General features: G+C 44.3%; 1 protein-coding gene across 1 annotated transcript in view; it reads left to right on the top strand.

Annotated features, from left to right (window-relative positions):
- Positions 1–24,498, top strand: part of EMILIN2 (elastin microfibril interfacer 2) — a 51,054-nt gene that overhangs the window by 2,024 nt on the left and 24,532 nt on the right. The gene's annotated exons all lie outside the window — the stretch shown is intronic.

Here is a 24,498-nt window from a genome sequence, read left to right as displayed (position 1 = left end):
GTGATGGTTGCAATTATTTGTTTCCCCCTAAGAATAAGTTGTTTGTCTTAGAGCACAGTTGTCATTACAGCAAAGAATAGCCAGTAGGCGGATCTGTCTTTGGCAAGGCAAAGGGACAGACTGAAACTGGACTCCAGAAAACCTTATTCCAGAAGGCAGTAGATGAGCCTTTAGGCTTGTGGGGTGGAAGTGGTCTCTGGATGGTTCCACTTGGGCTGTGGTGGGAGCTGCAAATCGGGAAGGGGTTGTTCCTGTTAGGCCAACAGCAACAACCTAGAAGAGACCCCCACTTTCAAATATAGAGAGAATCAGGCAGAAATGGAATCTCTGGCTCATGACTTGGATTTCTCAGAGAGGTGCAGCACTGTCATATCGCCAGTATCTCTAGGTGGTAATTTGTAGACCTCACAGTCCATGGCCGGCAGTCACTGAAATGAGAATCAAGTAAGATTTTTACGTTGTGGTAGAGACATGAACCAAGTATTCAACACAATTTGAACGGGTTTATTTAAAATTAGAATTATTAGTCAGGAATATTTCATTTGTTTTACACAAGAACTACATTTTATGATTTGCTATAATCTTAATACTTCCTTGTGGTGACTCAGATAAATGAATTTTTCATTTGGAGAGGTAATGCTTTTCATTTAAAAGATGTTTTTTCTTTTAAGGTTTCTGAAATTATTTTAGCGCTTGCAAAATCAAATGATGATTTAATTGTTGTATTTGACCATAACTCAGTGAAAAAGATTCTTTGTCATCGGTGAGGAGCAAATCACCTCCAGATCTCAGGTTAAATGGGAGGCAGTTGGAGCATATTTTCACCACCTACTGGGAAAGACAACAAACATTGCTTTAAGAAATGATAGATGTTTCTGTTGTTTTACTTTTTAGAATTTTTTTTAAGGTTTTATTTATTTTTGAGACAGAGACAGAGTGTGAGTAGGGGAGGGGCAGAGAGCGAGGGAGACATAGAATCCGAAGCAGGCTCCAGACTCTGAGCCATCAGCACAGAGCCCGATGTGGGGCCCAAACTCACAAACCATGAAATCACCACCTGAGCTGAAGTCAGCTGCTTAACCGACTGAGCTACCCAGGTGCCCCTGTTTCTGTTGTTTTATTAAATAAAATCAAAATAAGTGACCAGGGTGTTTTTCTTCACTAATAGCAACATTCAAACACAATTCAAGTGTGTTTTTACACTTTAGACACTGCATTGTAAGTGCGAAATTTAAAAAATAAGACAGTTTTAGCTGATCAAGCTGAAAATGTTGAAATTAACTAATTCAGTGTTGACTTTTTTCTGTTTCCTTAGAGCTAGGAAAGGAATGGCTTATCTTATTTTTTAATTACTAAATGTTTCCTAAATTTTTATGATTGGTGGATGATTGAAGTCAAAGCCACTGTATACTTAAAAGGCTGTTTAACATAGAATTTCCTAGGTATTTCAGATAAATCCAGAAGCCCGAGCAACTTCTCTTCTTTCACGGGTGTTGTCAGTAGAGGTCTCCTTAGAACCTGAGATGTATGGAAGTGAAGGTCCTTTGGAAACTAATCCTGCAGTTACTGAGGGATACTTTCCAGTGGTGTTAGAAGTGCAGGGCTGGAGATGTTGGAGCTAGAATGCAGATGGGCAGCTGGTGCTGGCTTAGCGCCTGGGAGTGACAGGTGTGTGCCAGCAAGGCCTTGAGAGAGTTGGGGCAGAGTGGAGTTTCTAGGGATGGTGGAGGGAAAGGAGGAAGAGGAGCCAGGAAGGGGAGAGAGCAAAGCCAAGTCTTTGGAGGAAGAGACCGCATCTTAGAGACTTCAGGAGGAGAGATCTGGAGGCTAAGGGGCCCAGTGAGGCCAGTGGCTTTAACTAGCAGGGAGAAATTGCTTCTGCAGAAAGGACAGTTTCAGGTCAGTGGTGGAAGGGCATTGTAACTTGTGTGAGGTTAAGAGAGTAGGTCAAGAGGAAACTCAGGTTACAAAAGAATCAAATGTATCTCAAAGGCTTTGGTGGAAAAAGAGAGTTGGGGCACCTGGGTGGCTCAGTCAGTTAAGCGTCTGATTTAGACTCAGGTCATGATCTCACAGCTCGTGAGTTCAAGCCCCAAGTCGGGCTCTGTGCTGACAGCTCAGAGCCTGGAGCCTGCTTCGAATTCTGTGTTTCCCTCTCTCTCTGCCCCTCCCCTGCTCATGCTCTCTCTCTCTCTCTTTCTAAAATAAATAAATATTTTAAAAGATTAAAAAAAGAAGAAGAAGAAAAAGAGAGTTGATAGTAGCCAAGCAGGTGAAGCACACTGCATGTTCTAGGACAGAAGTAGAGAAGCCAAGGGAGACCCCAAATCAGCTGGGAAACAAGAGGTTTTATGGGGAAGTCCATAGAAATAAGGGGAGAACATCTATGCCTGGTCATGACTGAGCCTCTGCAGGCATGTGCATTTCCAAAAGGTTTAGACTTTGTTCCATTTGTATATATGAAGAACCTTCTATTCCAGATTGCAGATTTGGACATCTTTCTGTGACAGTGGGAACAGTGAAGGTTTCTGTATATGTGGGGATTTTGAGTGACCATTTTCCCTGAAACTGTAAAGACACTTCTATGTGTCAAGCACTGCATCAGGGCTTTTTATTCTGTATGAGGTTATTTAATTCTTGCAACAACCCTTCAAGATGAATGCCATGGTCCCCATTTTGCCAATAAGGGTCTTGTCTACAGGTCATGTGATGGTAAATGGCTGAGCTGCCCACAAATCCAGGGCTGCTGGCCTTTGTGGACTGGCCTTTGTCCCCCTAGCAGTGGAAGATGCATTTGTTTGTTTTAGTGCGTACCTTTGGTGGATTGCACTGTATTCAGCTATCAAGAACATTTATACCTTCTTTCATGGAAGGCAATTCCCATGTAAAAGTGAGAGCTGTGTGTATGGCTGTGCACTTAAATATCTTTATTGTGGGTTATTTGCTATTATGCATTGGACTATCTCATTTTTCATACTCTTCGTTAGGCTCCAGTTGGTTTCTTCTTTAAATGTTTCCCAGTTTTACTGAGGTTTAACTGACATGCAGCACTGCATAAGTTTAAGGTATACAGCCTGGTGACTTACATATGTTGTGAAATGGTTGTCACAGTAAGTTAACATCCGTCATCTCCTAGATACGAAAAAAAGGAAGAAATATTTTTTTTCCTTGCAATGCAGCCCTTAGGATCTACTGTTATCGGATTTAAACATACTATATAGCAGTGTTAACTACATCGATCATGTTGTATGTTACATCCCTAGGAATTTAGGTTACAACCGGAAGTTTGTACTTTTGACCATCTTCACCCATTTCCCTCTCACCCCACCCTTGCCTCTATTAACCACAAATCTGATTTCTTTTTTCTGTGAGTTTGTGGTGTTTCTAGATTCCACATGTAATTGAGATCATACAGAATTAGTCTCTCTGACTTCACTAAGCATCATACTCTCAAGGTCCATCCATGTCGCATGGTAGGATTTTCTTTTTTCTATGTTTATTTTATTTTTGACAAAGAGTGTGTGTGTGTGTGTGTGCGCGTGTGTGTGTGCGCGCGCGTGCGCGTGCATGCAAGCAGGGGAGGGGCAGAGAGAGGAAGACAGGATCCAAAGCAGGCTCTGCACTGACAGCAGGGAGCCCCATGTGGAGCTTGAACTCACTAACGATGAGATCATGACCTGAGCCGAAGTCAGATGCTTAATAGACTGAGCCACCCAGGTGCCCTGGATTTTTTTTTTAATGGCAGAATAGTATTCCATTGTATGTATATATCACAACTTTTTTATCCATTCATCCGCTTAGGTTGTTTCCATGTTTTGACTATTGTAGATAATGGTGCTGTGGACGTGGGGAGCAGAGATCTGTTTAACATAGAGTTTTTGTTTCCTTTGCATATATACCAAGAAATGAAATTGCTGGATCATATGGTACTTTTAATTTTTTGAGGAATCTCCATACTGTTTTCCATAGTGGCTTTACACGTTTACAGTGCACAAGGGGTCCCTTTTCTCCACATCCTCAGCAGCATTTATCTCTTGTCCTTGTGATGTCTTATTTTAATAAAGTATTCAGGGTTGACTTGGGTGAAAATACCACCCCCCACCCCCCACCCCCCACCCCCGCGGAGCATATTATTGTAATGAGAGCAGCCCCTTCACATCTATTCCATGGGGGTATTATCTCCATTCGACAGAGGGTCATGTAGTTAGGAAGTAGCCCATTCGGGATCCATATCCAGTCATATTTCCAAGCCTTAGGCTCTTCCTCCTGCATACTCCGTGGCCCCTTACTGTCTGGACCCACCCAAGGGTGTGTGTGATGCCTGCCACAGAGCATGCTGGGACATTGGCACCTCTGGTGAGATGGGAAGGGAAGGATGAGGGTCTGAGGTTTCCTAATCCCGCTATACACAGGCTGGTGGTGTTCGGGGGTACTGCTGGTTAGCAGTGCTATCTTCTCCCTTTGGGCTAGGCATGGTTTCCTTTCATGAAGCATTCATGCTTTGTGGCAGTAGTTTCAGATAGTCCAGAACCTCCCACTCTACTTGCGTCGGTCCAGCTGACTGCTATTAGTATTTGAGGCATTTGGGGGCGTCCTGCTGTGTGGAGCAGCTGCCTTGTAGGTGAGGACATCCGGGCATCCCAGATGTAAGGCAGGATTATTCTCCTGTATTCGCTTTGCTCCCAGCTGAGGGCTGAGGCTCCGTAGGGTGGGGTTTCCTACTCCCTGAGCCCACAAACTGACGGGTTTATCAGCATCTACCCAACCCCACTCCTGCCCTCTTCTTGGGTGTGTTGCATCTGGGTGGAATTTTTCCTACGAGCTCTTTAAAAGAATCTCATCAGTTGGGGGAGGAACTGGGTGGGACTAACTAGGGGAGCCTGTTCTGCTGTGATAACACAGAAGAAGAATTTGTGAATTTGTAGCAGGTGTGAGTTCTAAGTGCTGAGTTCCAGAACTCCTCTAATTCTCAGATTCCAAGGGGAGCAGATGGTCATTCAGTTGGAAGAAAAGTTGTCTATTAGGAGGCAATCTCAGCCAGGAAAAGCTCCTAAAAAAACAAAAACAAAAACAAAACACACAAAAAACGCGCGTGCACACACACAAAGAACACTTAAGGCTGCGAAAATAATGAGGGCTTACATCTTCTAGAGCCAATCCTTCAGTTTCTCTATCTCCCGGAACAGAATTCCATTCAATTGGAAAATGTGCCTCTTGGGTGTGTAACTTCAGGGGAATTGGTTTTCCTTCAGCTTTTAAACATCTTGCAATCAATTGGCTGTAAAGAGCTTTGCTCCTTGGTTTTGAGGGTAATTTGAATTGATGAGGGAAGGCTGGGCTAGCCCGCGTGCCTGAGGCCTTCACTCGCAGGGCCCAGACCCCATGAGCCCAGTACACTTGCCTCCTTCCTTCGGTCGACCTTCCTTCTCATCCTTCCGGGCTGCTTCTGCATTGCTGACCTGGAATCTTCTGACCTTCCTTTTAAGCTTCCTGGTAAATCGGATGCTAGGTTTGTAGAGCCCTTCTACAGTCGTTATTTTATTTTCTTTTCATAAGCTCAGCCAGATTATTTAGGGCAGAGACTGGGGTCTTGGAAAAAGAACTTTATGGTTATTGGCTACGTTTTCCACCTTTCTGATCTTGGAGAGAAGTTAATGGGATTCAAATAGAGGTCACAGTCTTAAGAAAAACAGTTGCTTCTCATTAAACCCTGTTTTGGTCCCCTTAGTTGGTCTTTCTCCACTGATCTATTCCACTGTGTTGGCACTTGGTAAAGCAACTAAAATTCTGAAATAGCCAGAAAAGGGGAGGTGAGTGGGAGCAAACATTCCCTGAAGGAGTCCCTCTAGGGGCTGCCTGGTGTGGACAACATGTTCTGGAAGAGGAAATAAAAAACTTGGCTTCTGGCCTGAGCTCTACCACCACTGAGCTGTATGACTTCAGGCAAGTCCTTCAACCTGTCTGAGGTATGTTTTTTGCTTTTTGTTTTGTTTTTTTTTTTTTTTTCCATCTCTACGTTACTAGTGGGATACCGTAGCTGACAGAACTTGTTAAAAGTGCACTATCATACTCATATAGGGTATACTCAGCAGGAATGTCTCATGAACACGCCTATTCTCATCGTTTGGAGTGTTGTTGCCTCTCAGGTGGGCTCATCTTTGAAGGCTTTGAGTTTGAAATCAGTGCTTCTGGACACGTTAGAGGCTGAGGTGCTAAAAAATGAAATAATTTCACGGGGCACCTGGCTGGCTCAGTCGGGGGAGCATTGGACCCTTGATCACTGGGTGGTGAGTTCAAGCCCCATGTTGGGATTAGAGCCCATTAATAAAATAAAATCAAGAGAAATAAATTCGGTAAACTAAGATAATTAAGCAAATGAAATGAAATGAAAATCAACTTTTAGACATGAAGCTAATAACTTAGAGATTGCTTTGGAAGGCAGAGCCAGTTATGGTTTCTTTGGGGAGTGCACGTAAATGAATACAGTCGATTTAAAGTGAACGTTCCACTTGCCGTGGGCACTGAGTGCTGCTTCTGCAGATGCGTGCCTGCCTGTGGTAGCTCAGCAGAGAGCTAGCTGGGATGTCCCAGGTTTCATGAGCAGTGGGCGAACGCTGCCCATCCTCCCGCCACCTTTCAGCCCGCCACCACGCTGCTCTAACCCTTTGCCTTTAGAAAAAAGCCCTCTTCCTCGGGTTGGTAACAGCAGGATGTTACTCACATTTACTGAGTGTGAATAATGCAGTAGGTACTGCACCTGGCAGATCCCAGAGTTTTACATACTGTATTTTAAAACCTAGGGGCACCTGGGTGGCTCAGTCGGTTAAGCATCCGACTCTTGATTTTAGTTCAGGTTGTGATCTCATGGTTTATGAACTTGAGTCCTACATCGGACTCTGTGCTGACAGTGCAGAGCCTGCCTGGGCTTCTCTCTCTCTCTCTCTCTCTCTCTCTCTCTCTCTCTCTCTCTCTCTCTCTCTCTTTCTCTCTCCCTCCCCCCCCCACCCCACCCCTACTCATTCTCTCTCTCTCTCTCTCTCAAAAATAAATAAACATTAAATTTTTGTAACCTAAAACTGACAGACTATGCCAGTGTTCAGACGACTTACACACTGTGACCCAAATGTGCTGATTTATTGCTGGTCCAAACACACACTGACGTTTTACTACTTGGAATTAACTGCTTCTGTCCTTGGTGAAGCAGCCTTCTGGAGTTAAAAATAGCAAAGAACCACTTGATAAGAGGAGGTGAACCTGACTTGTCCTTATAAAGCACAATTTTCCTGGATGGCTCGAGAGAGGAACATAGTAGTTGTCAATGTGACAGCAGTGTATATGTTGGAGGAAAATAATGAAATGATTGAAGTGAAACTCACCCATAAGTTTTCTTCTTTCCTTCCTGTTTTACAGTGGTGATGGGCACTGGAAAAAAGGGAGAGTTCAAACTCACCAAATCCCTAGTTTGGAAATGCTGTAGAAGCAAACTTTTCTGGGTGTGTTAGAATCCGGCTGTTCTTCTTTAAATTTTTTTCCCCTACTTTCCACTAAGAAAATATTAGATTAGGGAATACGCCTAAAAAGTATTTTCTGCAGTGTCAGCCTTTCAGGCCAGTATGTTTTACTAGGCATTTGGTTAAGAGACCAGTGGTTTTAGGTGAAGCCTTCTCAGGCTGACCATTTCGATGAAAGGGAATTTTCTATGCGACCTTTTCACCTGTTTCCTAACATTCCCCATCTTCGTACATATTTGTGATTGTCCAGGGTCTGCTGAATGGGCTTTATTTGGTTGCCTTTTACAGCAATTTGCTCACAGTCCGTTATAAAACAAGGTTCTAGAGATTCCTTCTTGCTGCAACTTGTTTCTCTACAGCTGCCCAGCAGGGATGCTGTTGAAGGATCATGGGATAGGGACCTACATTCTTTTTTTTTTTTTTTCCCTAAACTGTAGTGAAAATGCCACTTGTTTTTCTGCTGAGGTTTTCCATGTATCTTGAAAACAGAGCCCCATAGCTGTGGCCGTGATTGCAACAGAACCCAGGGCGGGGTGAGTTTCACAATCTAGCGATCGCGGGAGATCTTTTCACCATTAAAGTGTTTCTCTGGCTAGTGTCCGTGTCAACGCAAAGAGCTCTCACGTGCTGGTGGAATGAAGGCTTTGGGCAGGGAGGCAGAGCGGAGCCTTTCTGAGTATTTTGAACATTCCAGAATCTCCAGTCTGGCCAGCTGTCCTGACAGCTTTCAGGTTTGTTTATGCGTCAGGGGGCCTGCTTTTCAGCTGCTTTCCAGGACAACAGCGCCAGGTCAGAGCTCTGGCTTGGTCATGATAAACGAGGCACCCTTTTCCCATCCCAACACTCTGCGTCATCTTCTGGCAACTCACAAGATATTTGCGAGTCGTTCCGTTGCATTATTGCAAAAACGGCGAGATATAACCCAGATGCCTTGCTCACTGGAGGTGCAGGAGGGAAGGCAGAAACACCATCTATGGCTTGTTTCCTGAACCAAATAGCATGGCACCCTCTAAGCACCTCTTGTCAGAATTGTCACTGAGAAAATAATAATCCCAAAGAGTAGTCATCCCTTGTCGTATTTTAGAATGCTGATTTATATCTTTGATGTTTTGTGTGTTATTTAATATAAATGACAATTTGAAGGCTGTTATAAAAAAAGAAAATTGTTTTGACTGTCTTCCTTAGTCACCGATCCATACCTTTGAAAGTACAAAAATAAATATTAGGTCTAAACCCCCAACAGATAAAGCAAATGGTTAAAGCAAAAGAGTAATCCAATATGTTAAAAACAAAACAAAACAAAACACTAAAAACTTTAGTTAGATCCTCATTTTGAAACTGTGAAAAAGACTTAATGCTGTGGTTTTGGTTTCTACTGGTAGAAACTTAGCTTAAATATAGATTTAATTTAATTAATTTATTTTTTTTTAAGCTGAGCTATATTATTAGATAGTCAGGGCAAGACCATCTGGTACTTGATTTCACAGTCCTGAAGAGATTTAAGGCACCCTAATGCAAAAATGCGTGTGTGTGTGTGTGTGTGTGTGTGTGTGTGTATAATATATATAAAATATATATTATATAATATATATATGACATATATAATATATATTATATAATATATATTATACAAAACAGCTTTATCGAGGTATGATCTACATACACAAACCATACATGTTTAAAGTTGTGTAATTGTTCTGATATGTGTATGCACCCTTAAAGCCAAGATCCAAATCAAGACATTGAATATAACCATCTCTCCCAAAAGTTTCCTCATGCCCCTTGGCAATCCTTCCCTCCAGTTTCTCCCCACACACTCCCTAGGCAACTGCTGATCCGCTTTCCATAGATAAGTTTGCATTTTCTAGAGTTTTATGTAAATAGTCATACAGTATGTACTCTTAGGTTAGCCTTTAGCCTTTGTTCACTCCACAATTATGTTGAGGTACATCGTGTTGTACTATGTATCAATACTTGATTACTTTGTATTGTTGAGTACTATTCCTTTGTATGCGTATACCACCATTGGTATATGGTTTTTGTAGCTGGGGACTTCCTTGTGGCAAAATGGTGTAGAAAATCATTTGTATTGATAGCAAGGTCACTTCTCTGATTTTTCTGAAGGCAAATTAGATGGTAAATATCTAACAGATGAGAGCATAGATAAAACTATAGTGGAGTAAGAAAAACGCATTTCACACTTATAACCCTGGAAAATGTTGGATTTAGGCCACATAATTAACTTAAGCCACTTCGAACTGGCAGAAAACTCAATAGGGTAAAGAAGACTTCTTTGCGGACTCTTGGTTACTCAGTTTCATTAAATAAATATTTTTGTGAAAGGACTATGTGTGGCCCAGGACTAGGCCCCATTGGGATCCAGGAAGGAACCCAACCTCTCTCTTGCCCTCCGGAAGTTCATATCCAGTCAGTGAAATGAGACATAGAGAGAAATAATTATAAAATAAAAGGTAGAAACTAGAATTGCTATACAGAAGTACAAATAGCTGAGGATGTTCAGAGGTGGAAGGAATTATTCCCAGCCAGGAGGAATCTGAGAACATGTTTGCAGGTGATGACATCTTAGCAGGGCTTTGAAAGATTGTTCTAGTTGAATATGTGCAGCATATTTGAGAAGACACCAGCATAAAACAAGAAAACATGGGCTGGGGCCTAGAGGTGGGAAATGAAGGGGCGTCCGCAGGCCAGGATCCTCCCGAGGGCTGAGGGAAGGTGCTGCTCGGGGCTGTTCTCCCTGGCTGGTAGATGGTCACCTTCCTGCCAGTGTCTGTCACATCCTTTCCCTCTGTATGTGTCTCTGTGTCTGAGTTTCCTCTTATACAGACACCACTCATTGGATTAGTGAGGCCCATCCCAATGGCCTCATTTTAACTTGATTGCCTGTGTAAAGACCCTATCTTTAAATAAGGTCACATTCTGAGGGACTGGGTGGGGGTGAGGACTCTAACAAATCTTTTTGGAGATGACAATTCAACCTGTAACAGCCAGTGTTAGGAGGTTAGGCTTTATCATTTAGGCAAGGGGAGTCATGGAAAGTTTTTGTTCTGGGACACCATCAGAACTTTGCTTCCAAATGCTGATCAGGCAGTGTGTGCAAAGTAGATTTGAGCGGGGAGAAGGAGGGGTGTGGGCAAGGGGTGGTGGGAAGGGCATTGTCAGGAGACTGGCCACAGTCCCTGTTGGACCTGTGCTGGGTGTGGTGGGGGAAGCAGACCAGGCAATGCAGAGGTTGAGAAGCAGCGGCCCAGTCTAATGGCCAGGTGACCTCTCCTCTGTGTTTAAGTGCAACAGCACTGCGTGGGGGTGAGGGTACATGAAGAGCTGTCACTGAGTGATCTGTGTGGTCTGTTGTCAAGGGTATTGATAAAAAGGACCACGTGTTGTGAAGGAAGTCAAGATAGTTCAAGGACCGTCATTTGAAGGTTATGGCAGGATTGCCTTTGTCCCTGGGATAGTCAGCGCCTCATTATTCATCACCTGTGGTCAGGAGCCAACTATAATTCTTCACATGGGCCATTGAGACCATTATTATGGAAGGAACCCATATATATTTTTTAATGTTTTTTAAAATTTATTTGAGAGAGAGAAAACGAACGAGTGGGGGAGGGGCAGAGACAGAGTGGGGGACAGAGGATCTAAAGCAGGTTCCACATTGACAGCAGAGAGCTGGACATGGGGCTTGAACTCATGAACCATGAAATCATGACCTGAACTAAAAGTCGGACGCTTAACTGCCTGAGCCACGCAGGCGCCCCAAGAAGGAACCCATATTTTTAGTCTTTTTGCAAATTTTTGCCCTATGATAAATTTATATATCCTGCATGTACACGACACACAGAGTGTATGCATTTCATTTATAAGTATTAATTTATTTTGACAGAGAAACAGCATGCATGAGCATGAGTCGGGAAGGGGCAGAGAGAGAGAATCCCAGGAAGACTTCACAGAATCATCATGGAGTCCAACATGAGGCTCGAACCCATAAACTGTGAGATCATGACCTGAGCCAAAATCAAGAATTTGGTGTTTAACTGACTGAGCCACCGAGGCGCCCCTGTGGCTTGTGTTTTTAAAATGGGAATTGTGAGGGGCGCCTGGGTGGCTCAGTCGGTTAAGCGTCCAACTACGACTCGGGTCACGATCTCGTGGTTTGTGAGTTCGAGCCCTGTATCCGGCTCTGTGCTGACAGCTCAGAGCCTGGAGCTTGCTTTGTATTCTGTGTCTCCTCCTCTCGCTGCCCCTCTCATGCTGTCTCTGTCCCTCAATAATAAACAAACGTTAAAAAATTAAAAAAAGGAATTGTGACACACATATAATCTTGAAAATAATTGTAAATACTGAATGAAAATATAGGGGCTTATAGCTAAAATGAGGATTTGAAATGTGATGGATTCTAGTTAAATCAATCAGGGTAATGATACAATGTAATTTCCTGAACTGGCAGTCTCAATATAACCTTTAAAAGTTTTTTGCCAAGATGTGAGTGTATGTTGACTATCTCTCTGATAGAAGAGACAGCTTTCCTTCTGTAAGAGTTCATGTTACACGATTGTAAATCAAAATTCAACTTGATTTGCTGACATGAGGCTTAGCGCAAGTGACTCTGTTTTGGTTCTGTTATCTCTCTTTTTTTTTTTTTTTTTTTTAACACAACTATAAAGAATGGTTTGGTGTTACTGGGAAGTTAAAATGACAAAAGACAGAACTTCATTTTGAGAAAGTTAAATTCTAAAAACATAGGGAAGTATTTTAAAGATTAATTCTGTGGCTTTGAAAATATCCTGCTTGCTTTTACATTTTGTTTGTAAAAATTGAAGCCAGTTTCAGTGAGGGCTTTCGGTTATGGGCCAGCTTAGGAACCTGCTTGTTAGCAGGATGAGAACCATTATTTAAACCAAATATTTAATTGTTTTACCTAAAAAAACAAAAAAACAAAACAGCACAGTAATGCAATCTATGTCATTTTTCTTAAAAACAACAACATGATTTCAAGGAAATGGAAGCTAGCCACCTATCTTTAAAACTAGGTAATAGAGGTCAGGAGAGCCTGGGTGGCTTAGTCAGCTAAGCATCCAACTCTTGATTTCAGCTCAGGTCACGATCTCACAGTTAGTGAATTCAACCCCTGCATCAGGCCGCATGCTGACAGTGTGGAGCCTGCTTCGGATTCTCTCTCTGCCCCTCCTCCACTCATGCTCGCTCTCTCTCTCTCTCTCTCTCTCTCTCTCTCAAAATAAATAAGCAAACTTAAAAAAAGAAAAACTAGTGTCATTTGGGCCCCCTTTCACCTCAAAGTCTATATATTTGTCTCACTCCCTTCTTAATTTGCAAGAATTGTGGATGCCCAGAAGCTTTCCTGTAGACTGGGATAGTGTCCAAGGCCAACTCTCCCATAGCCCACTGTGTATGTGGGTTCTGTGTGGCTGTCTCAGAACCCCATGGAGTTGGCCAACATACACCCTCCAGTCCCCAGAGAAAACTCCAATCCAACAAGCCTGCATGAGCAGTGAGGACTTTGCTGGACACTGTGGCAATACAAATTGTTAGAGGATGCCATAGTGATGCCAACCTTGAAAATCCACTGGCCACCCTAAGTCACCTCGGAGAATAGTTCCTCTTCACTTCTGCCTCCTCCAGTGGCCTCCTGCTCTGTCACCCCCACCCATTTGAAAGCAAATAAGCCAAATTCTTCTTTTTGCTCACCCCCTACTTGTCCACACCTTCAGACCTGGGCTGTCGCAGCCCCTTCGAAAGGAAAACCATGCTCTTTCTAAGCAGAGTGGAGGTGGATGAAAATGTCTCCACTTCCCTGTGTTAAGTGTTGATTAAAAAAACCCTAAAGTGGGGTGCCTGGGTGGTTCAATCGGGTAAGCGTCTGACTTTGACTCAGATCATGATCTTGCGGTTCATGAGTTCCAGCCCCGCATCGGGCTCTGTGCTGACAGCTCGGAGCCTGGAGCCTGCTTCAGATTCTGTGTCTCCCTCTCTCTCTGCCCCTCCCCCACTCGAACTCTGTCTCACTCTCTCAAAAATAAATACACATTAAAAACATTTTTTTTAAAACCCTAAAGTAATATTGGGTTATCCTGGACAATGTGAGAAATATGAAACTAGACTATTTTCGTACTTTTTCTCCCCAATGTCATAAATTAGAAAAGAAATACAAGTGTTCCTGTATTTTCAATTCCCAGATTATTGCTTTTACTGAGAATGAATTCGCCCAAAGGAAGAAGGTGGTGTTTTTGTATCTGCTGAGACATTCCTACTGTCTCGGGATTTTCTAGGCGTCTGAAGGACCTCACCAAGTCACAGGTGTGGTCTAAAGCTTGCCAGCATCCATAGTCTTCATCCAAAGGACCAAGATCCCTAAAGGGGAAGGTTGGATGTTGCAAACCAAGTCCAAGGAAACACAGGAAAGAGGATTTTGAAATGACTTTGAGTTTCGTAGCAGAATTTGCGGAAATGATTTTTGCCCTTAAAAAAAAAAAAGAGGAAATAATCAAACTAGTTATTTGGTAGTTCTGAAAGGAAAGGTTTGGATCCCCAAACCATGGGAAGTTGTATCTGTGGTGAGCATCCTGAGACAGGCTGAGGCCGGCAGATGTTCTCATGGCTCACGCTGTGGGAAACCGGAGCAAGAGCAGGAGGAGTGTCCTGAGATTCTGGCTCCAGGAACAAGGAAACATGATGTAAGCTTGAGAAGGAACAGTATAGAATTTATCTGGGGAAGCAGGCTGCAGCAGCGATGATGACCGTCCTGGAAAGAATCCTGTGGGGGAATGTGGGCTTTCATTAATGGTGGATTACAATTACAGAACCCTCCAGAAAGCTGGGACAGTGAGCCTTCCCACGGTGGCTTGACTTTTGTAATGGATTTCCCAAAGTCAGGAAGTTAAAACTAAGAATGTGAATGCGTAGGAACGCATGCATAAGCTGTATTTCACGGTGCCGGCCACGCCCTGTACTTTTGGAACATGCAATGCAATGTTCCAATGCAAGCCTTCGCGGAAGGAATGTAAGAATAGCAGCTTCACTGGCTACTGGTGGCCGAGCCTCCCCTAAGCTGCTGTGGTTTTCCAGAATCCCCCTCCTTCACCACTGCAGAGACTTCCCCAGGGTGAAGTGGGTGATAATTGTAAAGAACTGGGTGGGTGTGTCGGGACAGGGGTATTACTTTTGACAAGTCTGTGTGATCCGAGCAAACTACTGAGGGGTAAAGAAGATTGCAGGTTTTGAAATCTAACTTGCCACTCTAAGTACGCGAGGAAATTAATTTAAGAGGAAACAAAAATAAGCAACTTACGATCCTGGTGTCCCCAGCAAATATATCCTTTGTACTGGGAAGCAGACAGTCTCTTGTGTGTACATTTTCATTTTGAACACATTGCTTTGGTCTAGGATCTGTTATTACTTTTTTAAGTGTACAAACCTATCTTGTACTCTGATTTCAATCAGGGCTCATCAAGGTTTTAGTTTTGTTGGGTGCATTTTGTATTTCAGAAATATATTTGCCCGAGCATTCTGGCTTTTAACACCTAGATGAATTTGCCAACAAAGTCAAGGAAGATACTCTATTTCTTTCCTTCCATTAATTTCTCCATGCAGAGATCTAATTAAAAATGTGTCATGGAGCAGAAAAAGATAAGATGAAAATTGTGGTTTGTGTGTGTGATGTGCTTTAACCAGGAAGAAGGCCCTTTGGTTCCTTCACTTTGTCCTGTGTGGGAGACTTCTTCATCCTGTGGAAAATTAGCATTGGGAGGGACCTGGGACGGGTAGAGTCATCTCCTCGGATTGCAGAGATTGTCATTGTCGATGTATATGGTTTCAAATGGCCAAGGTTTGATTGTAAAACAGAGTGGATTGAAATCAAATGGCAAGTGTCTCTCCTGCTGGTGCAGAACCACTTTTCCTTCCCTATCATTATGGAATCACTTCCAGTTTCAAACTTTATAGCCGTTATTGCCTGACTGTATTTTCGGTTGTTACTTCCATTAAAAGCAAGTCTATTTATTCGTTGATTGATTAAAAAAAAAAAAAAAAAAGCAATAATAACAAAAGCCAGAAAAAAAACCCCATTTGTCACAAGTAGTTTTTAGAAAAATTAGTTTGTTGTCTTGTCAATCTCTAAATCAGAACATGAGACCAAACTTTGTGAAAGTGAATTACTATGGAAAAGAAAGGAAATTTTGACACGTGCTACAACGTGAATGAACCTTGAGGGTGAAGGAGTTCAGAGCAGGCCACCCCAAACATGCCACTTTGACATATTGATTATGTTGAGCTGAAGACAGTCGAGAAAAAGCAGAGACAAGAAGAGCCCTCTGTCTTCCCTCTTTCTGTCTAAAATTAGGGTTCTGTGTTTCCTGTCTCTCCTGTACCAGGCTGAAGAGAATGACCTTTGTCACTGTAGATACACAGTTGGCACCAAGATAAGTCTGCATATGCAAGCCTTACTGACATAGCCCTTATCTTCCATGAGTTTCCCCTCTAGATTTCCTAGCTATAGTCCCACAATTTATTGCCCCTAGAAGCCCAAACCCCTTTTCCTTGGTCTAGTCACTTCACAATTTATCACCCTGTGTTAAAATGGTATATAGTCCCCTGAGTCCCACTGCTTGTTTTCACTTCTTTTCTGTGAAACCTCCATGCATGTAAAAAACATTAACATCCATACAGTTTGGATGTCTTTTCTCCTGTGAATCTGTCTTTTGTCGGTTTAATTCACAAGACCCAGAACAAACCTAAGAGGGTAGAGGAAAAGTTTTTTTTTCTCCTACAAGGACATTATGCTAAGTGATATAAGTCAGTCGTAAAAGGACAGATGCTGTATGATTCCACTTAATATGAAGTCCCTGGGGAGGTCCAATTCACAGAGACAGAAAGTGAGATGGTGGTTGCAGGGGCCGAGGTTGGGGAGACGGAAATGGGAAGCTGGTGTTTAATGGGTACAGAACTTCAGTTTAGGAAAACGAAAGGAATTCTGGGGATGGATGGGGGTGACGGTTGTGAACAATGTAAATGGACTTAATGCCACTGAACTGGGCTCTTCAAAATAGTTAAGATGGTAATCTTTTTTAGGGACTGGGTTTGACTCAATTATACCCTTGCACGCTACTCCACTCACCCCTGCCCCGTGTCCACGCAGACAGGGCTCATTCACCAGAGCAGTCTTTCCTGGATGAGGACCAGGAATGCTTCTCCATGGCTCTCTCACTGCCCTCTCTACTTCATCCTGTCTTTCAGCACTCTTCCCTGGTTAGGATTTTCCTGAACTTAGGGGGAAAATATTCTTCTTCAGCCCCCCTTACCTCCTGGTTACCACCCTATTTCTCATTTCCCATCACAAGCAAACTTGATGGAAGAGGTTTTTTGGTCTGTACCTCCTCTTGCTTATTTCATTCTTTATTCTGACCCAGCGTCCTCTCTCAACATTGATCTGAGCAGCGCTGGCTCAGTTCACCGAGAATCTCCTTGTCTTAAGAACAATATCTCTCAGTCCTTCTGTTACTCGACCCTCTCAGCAGCGCTGGAAATATGACCTTGTCTGCCTTCTTGACATACTCTTTCCCCTTTCCTTCTTAGATATTGTGGTTTCCTTGTGCCTGTCTAGCAGCATGTGCTGGCCACTTTCTGTTTGTCCCCAGATCCATTATCTCTCCTTCTCCCTCCTGATTTTGTTCTAGGAGTCTGACCTGGATGGATTGTAATTTAATCCTTTCATTGTATTGATGAAACTGTGGCCCAGGGGTGGGAAGTTCCTTGTCTGTCACTCAGGGAACTAATGAGAAGGGCTTTTGCTTTTAGTCTAGGGATACTTACAGTTGGTTGCTGTTTCCAGAATTATCTCACTAGTACTGGTCACTGGGTTCCCTCACCATCTGGCTTCCCACTGGTCTGGCCACTGTAAGTCACCTGCCCTCTCCCTCCAAGTGAAAGTGGGCAGTGACTGTTTCCTCTACGAAAGGCCACAGCTCCTGTCCAGCAGCCTTCTCCTAATGCTCTGGTTACAGCCTTGTCCTCTCCTGGCCCCTTTAGACCTGGGCTTGGTACATTTCTCCCATTCTTTTTTTTTATTATAAATTATTCAATTAATTTAAATTAAAAAAACAGTGCACCCATTTCTCCCACCCCCATCCCCTACCCTTGGCAAACACCAATCTGTTCTCTGTAACTGTAAGCTTGGTTTTTTAGTTACTTTGTGTTTTTTTGTTTCCACATATAAGTGATATCATATCGTATTTGTCTTTGTCTGACTTAATTATTTTTTTTATTTTTATCATTTTTAATTTTGTTAATGTTTATTTTTGAGAGAGAGAGTGAGAGGGAGTGGCAGAGAGAGACGGAGACCCTGAATCCAAAGCAGGTTCCAGGCTCTGAGCTGTCAGTAGAGAGCCTGACTTGGGGCTCAAACCCACGAGCCATGTGATCATGACCTGAGCTGAAGTCCAATGCTTAACTGACTGAGCCATGCAGGTGCCCTTTAAATTTATTTTTAAGTTTATTTATCTTGAGAGAGACAGATACAGCATGAGTGGGGGAGGGGCAGAGAGAGAAGGAGAGAGAATCCCAAGTAGGCTCTGCACTGCTAGCACAGAGCCTGATGCGGGGTTTGGACTCCTAGAACCCTGACATCATGACCTGAGCCTAAACTGAGTCGGGCACTTAACCAATTGAACCACCCAGGTGCCATTGACTTATTTCAGTTAGCATAATACCCTCAGGTTCTATCTATGTTGTCACAGGTGGCTGGATTTCATTCTTTTTTATGGCTAATATTCCTGTGTGTGTATATGTCTGTGTGTGTACCACATCTTTATTCATCCATCCATGCATCTATCCATCCATCCATCCATTCATTCAAGTGTCTATCCATGGATATGTAAGTTGCATCCTAATCTTGGCTATTGCGAGTAATGCTGCAGTGCACATGGGGGTGCAGTTATCTTTTCAAGTTAGTGTTTCTTCAGATCAGTGTCCAGAAGTAAGGTTGCTGGATCATATGGTGGTTTTGTTTTTAATTTTTTGAGGAATCTCCATACTATTTTCCATAGTGGCTGCTCCTGTTTACATTGCCACCAACAGTGCACCAGGGTTCCCTTTTCTCCACATCCTCACCAACACTTACTATTTCTTGTCTTTCTTGACACCAGCCACACTGACAGGCGTGAGGTGATATCTCATTATGGTTTTGATGTGCATTTCCCCGATGAGTAGTGATGTTGAGCACCTTTTCATGAACCTGTTGGCCATCTGGATGTCTTCTTTGGAAAAATGTCTATTCAGATCCTCTGCCTACTTTTTAAACATATATATATATATATACATATATATATATATATATATATATACACACACACGTATACTACTTTTTATGCCTACTTATATGCCTACTTTTTAAGCATATATATATGCATATATATACATATATATATATATACACACATACACTCACATTTTGCTTTAAGTTGTATGAGTTCTTTATGTATTTGGATATTAGCCCCTTATCAGATACAGGATTTGCAAATATTTTCTCCCATTCAATAGGTTGCATGTTTATTATGATGGTTCCCTTTGCTGTGCAGAAGCTTTTCAGTTCAATGTAGTCCCACTTGTTTATTTTATGTTATGGGTATTTTACCCACATGTTATACATATTTACCACAGTTAAAAACAAAAATCAGTTACCATGTCTGGATGTGGAAAACTTGGTGTAGTACCTGAATGCCAGATAACCGAGTCTGCCTTGGTTGTGCATCCTGAAAACTCCATGAAATGACTTCTTGCTTGTATGTACATGCTGACTTTGTCCCAGATCAGTGGTTATCCCTTCAGGCCTAGGATGCTCCCTACAAAAGAGAAGGAGGCACCTCTTCTTTCTAGCTTCCTTCTCCATCCTGAGAGTCCATTCCAGTCAATACTGTACGGGACCACTCATGGGATGAAGCAAGAAGAGTTGGCTCCGGGGCTTTGGGGACAAGCCAGTGCCTGGAAGAAAGAGAGGAATTTACTAGAAAGTCTGTTCTTGGGAGGAATCCCAGTCAGTGGGGCACTGGGCTGTAGATTTGTGCACTGTTAGTGGCATGAATCAAATAAGAAGTTACAGGCGAATACTAAATGCAGGGAAATGAGCCTTACCTTGTAGAACAGCTGTCTACATGATCCTCTGCCAGTGATGTGTGGCTATTTCTGAAAAGCCTTCTACTGGCAACCCGGAAGGAATGTGGGAGGAGAGAGAAGATGGGTGGGTGTGAGATAGGAATGAAGAGATGAACAGATGTGTGCCCATTGCCATTCCCTTGATAGTCTCATGAAGGTCTAGGCCAGCTCTGTCCCGGAGACCTCCCTGTAATGACTGAGATGTTCATGCTAATACTGCATGTGGCTACTGAGCACCTCAAATGTGGCCACTGTGACTGAGGAAATGAATGTTCAACTTTGTTTACTTTTAATCACTTTAGATTAAAATAGCCACACCTGATTAATGGCTATATAACTGGACAACACCACTGAAGGTCACCTTCTGGTGTTTGATTCTTGCCTAACTCATTATGACCCGAGGACTCTGGAGCTTGATTTTGTTCTGGGAAGACTTAGGAATTCTCATCGGTTGGGGTTAGACCTGAGGACAACTCTGGGGCTTTTAATATGGACATTGGACTCCCCAAAACCATGTCAAAAGAAGACTTAGTATCATTCATTATTGTTTGATTAATGATTAATACTTCATTCTTTATTGAGCACCTACAATAGGACAGATTGCTGTCTTTAAAAATGGGGATGTTGTAGAGAACAAAACCAACAGGAATTCTCGCCCTCGTAGGGCTTATGGTCTGTGAAAAGACAAACACTGAACAAGTGTGAACCAAAGCGTATTATGAAAGAATACGCTATCTGTCAGTAGGAAGAAGTCTTTATCGGGGGGTGATAGATGTCCAATGGAGGCACAATCATTTTGTCATATTTTGTTTTAATGTGTACATTCCAGTCATGTGGTCCCTGAACCCTGATTCAACTTTTCCAGTCCTTTTCTTGCCACCTTCCTTCTCAGGAGAATCTTCTGGGTTGATCTAATATTACACATTAGACACAGTGGATGAACTCCTAAAAATGGTGAACCCTTGTTCCCCACCCCCACCCCCACCCCAAAAGGGTTTCAGAGGTAGATGGTGGGGGAGGAGAGTTGAGGAGAGGCTGAGTTGCGGAGTGCTGGCTAGTGGGGGGGCAGGCTCGGGCTGCCAACCCCCCTCCCCCACCGGGAGCCCCCAAGAGCACCTGAGGCAGCTGTGGCCAGGGCTCCCCTGGGGGTTAGGATTTTGTTACAGTCCCTGCCCAAGACTGGGATGGGGGCCAAGGCTGTAGCCTGAGTCAGCCTTCCAGCTTTAGCCCAGCACCGCCTTGACTCTGTCCCTTTGGCTATCAGTCCCTCAGCTGGGTGCAGTCAGCTGATTCACTAAGTGTCCGTGGGGCACCTTCTGTGTGCTTATAGCCCATGGGCCCTTGGAGTTAACACTTGGGCTGCTTTCGGTCGATTCACTTCCCCTGCCTGGTTGCCTCAGAGGCTCCAAGCTCCCGTGAGGAGGGAGGGCCTATGGGTGCCCTGACTTTTGGGCTGCCCTTCTCAACTTGACAGTTACTTGGGGAGTTTTTGAAAGGTACACATGCCTGGACACCCCTGCCCCCAGGCCAGTTAAATTAGAATTTTGAGTGTAAAGACGTGAGCTTTTTTTCTTTTAAAGCTCCCTGTCGGGGATATTGTCCTGCAGAGCACTGAGGGACAGAAGGAGGATCTGGGCATCATGCTGTGTTCCCCCCATCCTCTGGAGGACCTACTGGCTGGCTCTGATGGAGGCAGGAACCCGTTTCTGCAGGGAAAATCCCAGTGGGGCTGCGGGGTTGCACAACCCTACCTCTTTCCCTCACATCCCCCAGATTGAGGACCCGTGGCCGCCTCTGGGATCTATGTCCCTGTGCACGGAGCAGTCGGAACGTGAGCTTTCCCATGGCTGGAGGTGGCCGCCTGATCACTTCCAGCTGTCATCACTAGCCAGGAAGGCCTCTTCCACACGCTGGACTTAAAACTCGGTTAGAAATGCTGTCAACCTGAACTCCATTGCCGCAAACCGGAAACCCTACAGCAAGCCGATTAGGCAGAGGGTGGGAGCGGGGAATGTGCGTGGGGCTGGAGAGGAAGGCAGGAACTCCAGGGAACTTTCCTAAGTTATGAGCTGGCTCCAAAATAATAACTGCCTTTAAAGAAAATAATGAGGTGTGTTGGAAAGGCAAGCACTTTCTTATACTCAGCTCTGTGGTTGGGGCTGAGGCCTCTGGGTGGGGGGTGCGGGTCGCAGGCTCAGGGTTTGCTCTCCTGGTCCCTCGCAGCCGCGTCCAAAAGGGTTTGCTATGGGCTGTCATCTGCTGGCACGTGTACAAAACCCGAGAGCAAACACATTTTCACATTCAGTCTTAAATGCTCAGAGGAACCAAGTTTTTCTGAGATTACACATTTTTGCAGCATTATGCTATACTTGAACATGCAAAACAATGAAGTGGAATTTTTTCTTTCTTTCTTCTTCTTCTTCTTCTTTTTTTTTAGTATATGTGCTGCTGAGGCAAGCACTCTTGATTTTTTTTTTTAATAGTTTTTAGGACCACACAGGGACTTCTTTTGGTAGGTTGGGTGCTAGGGGGCTGGGGGCTAATGTGGACCATGTCAGATTGTTCAGACAAGTGTTTGCTGAATGGGGATGGCAGCTGTCCTTTGACCCTGCTTACATGGCCTTCTGGAACATCTCTGGGTGGGTGGAGTTCTCTCCACCCGAGTCTCTGCTTCTGTGTGTTGGGAGGACCGTCTGGGGTACAGGGGCAAACACTTGGGTTTAAATCCCAGCCCTGGCCCTTCCTGACGGTTGGAACTTGGACAGGTCACTTAACCTCTGTGAGCCTCTGTTTTCCCATTTGTGAAAAGGGGAAACTCTATAAATAGTTAGGCCTTAATGGGATGTGTGGTGGCAATAAGAGGGAATAAATAACCTAGAAGCGAGGTCTTGCCCCATGCCCCCCCCCCCCTTTTCTGTTTCATTCATTCGGCTTTGTCTTCTGTTTTGAAAAAGTCTCCCTCTGGGGCTTCTCAAAACTTGTGTCCCCAGGCCCCACTGCAAGCCAAGTAAATAGAATCTCTGAGGGTGAGAGCCAGGCGTCTGCAGTTTTTCACTCTTCCCTAGTGATTCTGACACTCAGCTAAGGTTTCGAACCACTGCCCTAGAAGGGCCGGTGAACCAGGGACAGAGACAGGTGTTGGGACACTAACATTTGGGTCAGTGCTGTCCCCAGGGCCTTCTGGGAATTCCAGAGGATCACCTCGGGTCCTGGCGATGGGGGAGTTCCTTACACCTAAAGTTTTAGTTGTCATGGTTTTGACCCTCAGGAAGGATGCCAAAAGCCCATTACATTTACTAATTTGCAATTTTCTTGGGAGTGTGACTTTGAACTACACCCTCAGCAAGGCTGGTGCTGAGGTGGAGTCACCTGACCGGCACCAGTCCCCATGGGCCCCCCAACGCCCCTCTGAGCAGCACACAGTCCTAGGAAGTGACAGAGAGCTGATTCCTTTCAGGGAATTGGCCCCCAAGGAGGAGGGCAGCTGCTAGTGCTGGTATTCACAGTGAAGAGACAGTGAGGACGTTCTAGAGAGCCATGCTTCCAAGCTGGAAGAAGAAGCTGGGATAAGTTAAGGAGTGGCCCGCATCTGTGCTGTGAGCAGGGGCACCTGGGGGTGTTAGACCCCTGCATCCATCCTCTGAGTGTACGGGGGGCTGCTGGGTTGCCACTCTCTGGCCCAGGCCCAGCGCTGGGTCTGGAGGACTTCACAGCTATCACAAGAATCTCGGTGTGATATGCACGTGCATGGGGGAACGTGCACTTAAAAAGGGATCCTTATTTCTACCATTAGCTCTACAAATCAGGGAATCTTTTTATTTTTTATTTTTATTTATGTATTTATTTTTATAATCGTTTTTTAAATGTTCATTTTATTTTTGAGAGAGAGACAGCGCAAGCAAGTGAGGGGCCGAGAAAGAGGGAGACAGAGGATCTGAAGCGGGCTCTGCCCTAACAGCACAGAGCCCAATGTGGGGCTCGAACTCACCAATGGTGAGATCGTGACCTGAAGTCAGACGCTTAACCAACTGAGCCACCCAGGCGCCCCCAGGGCATCTTTTTGAAAAGGTCTGGACACAGCTAGCATGAGGTGCCCTCTCGGAAGGCTCACGGCCTGCTGCCTTTGCGGGAAGGAAGGTGCCAAGATGAAAGCACAAATGCTGTGGAGACGAAGGTGTCAGGGAGGTTTCTTTAAAATACAAAAAAAAAAGGGGGCGCCTGGGTGGCTCAGTCGGTTGAGTGTCCGAATTCGGCTCAGGTCATGATCTCATGGTTCGTGGGTCCGAGCCCCGCGTCGGGCTCTGTGCTGACAGCTTGGAACCTGGAGCCTGCTTTGGATTCTGTGTCTCCCTCTCTCTCTGCTCCTCAACTCGTGCTCTCTCTCTCTTTTAAAAAAAAACAAACATTTAAAAATAAATAAAGTACAAAACAAATGATCCTGAGTTACACCAGAAAAAAAATCTCCACAAAGCAGTGAATTGTGGAACAAAAATTTGTGTGCGAAACAAAAGCTCAGTTTTAGGAATTGCGGGGCCAGGCTTGTCTAGGTTGTCTGTCTTTCTGGCCTTTAGTGGGAGGGCAGCTGAGTGCAGGTGGGTTGAAGATGGATGAAGGAGGCCCGTCCGATTTTGGCTGAGCCCCAGGCATCAGGGCTGGACTGAAAAGACCAGTGGTCCCTTCTGGGTCAGTGTGGAGAGGGCAGGCAGAGCCCTGAGTGACCTGGATCCTCTTCATTCGGGTACAAGTCAGGGGGGCCCGGGGCGCTGGCAATAGCCAGTAAAGAGAGATGCCACCCTTTTCCTCGGCA

The sequence above is a fragment of the Felis catus genome, chromosome D3 (genome assembly GCF_018350175.1).
Source record: "Felis catus isolate Fca126 chromosome D3, F.catus_Fca126_mat1.0, whole genome shotgun sequence".
Classification (NCBI taxonomy): domain Eukaryota; kingdom Metazoa; phylum Chordata; class Mammalia; order Carnivora; family Felidae; genus Felis; species Felis catus.
Note: the sequence above shows the minus strand (reverse complement) of the source record. Positions and strands in the feature narration are given on the sequence as shown.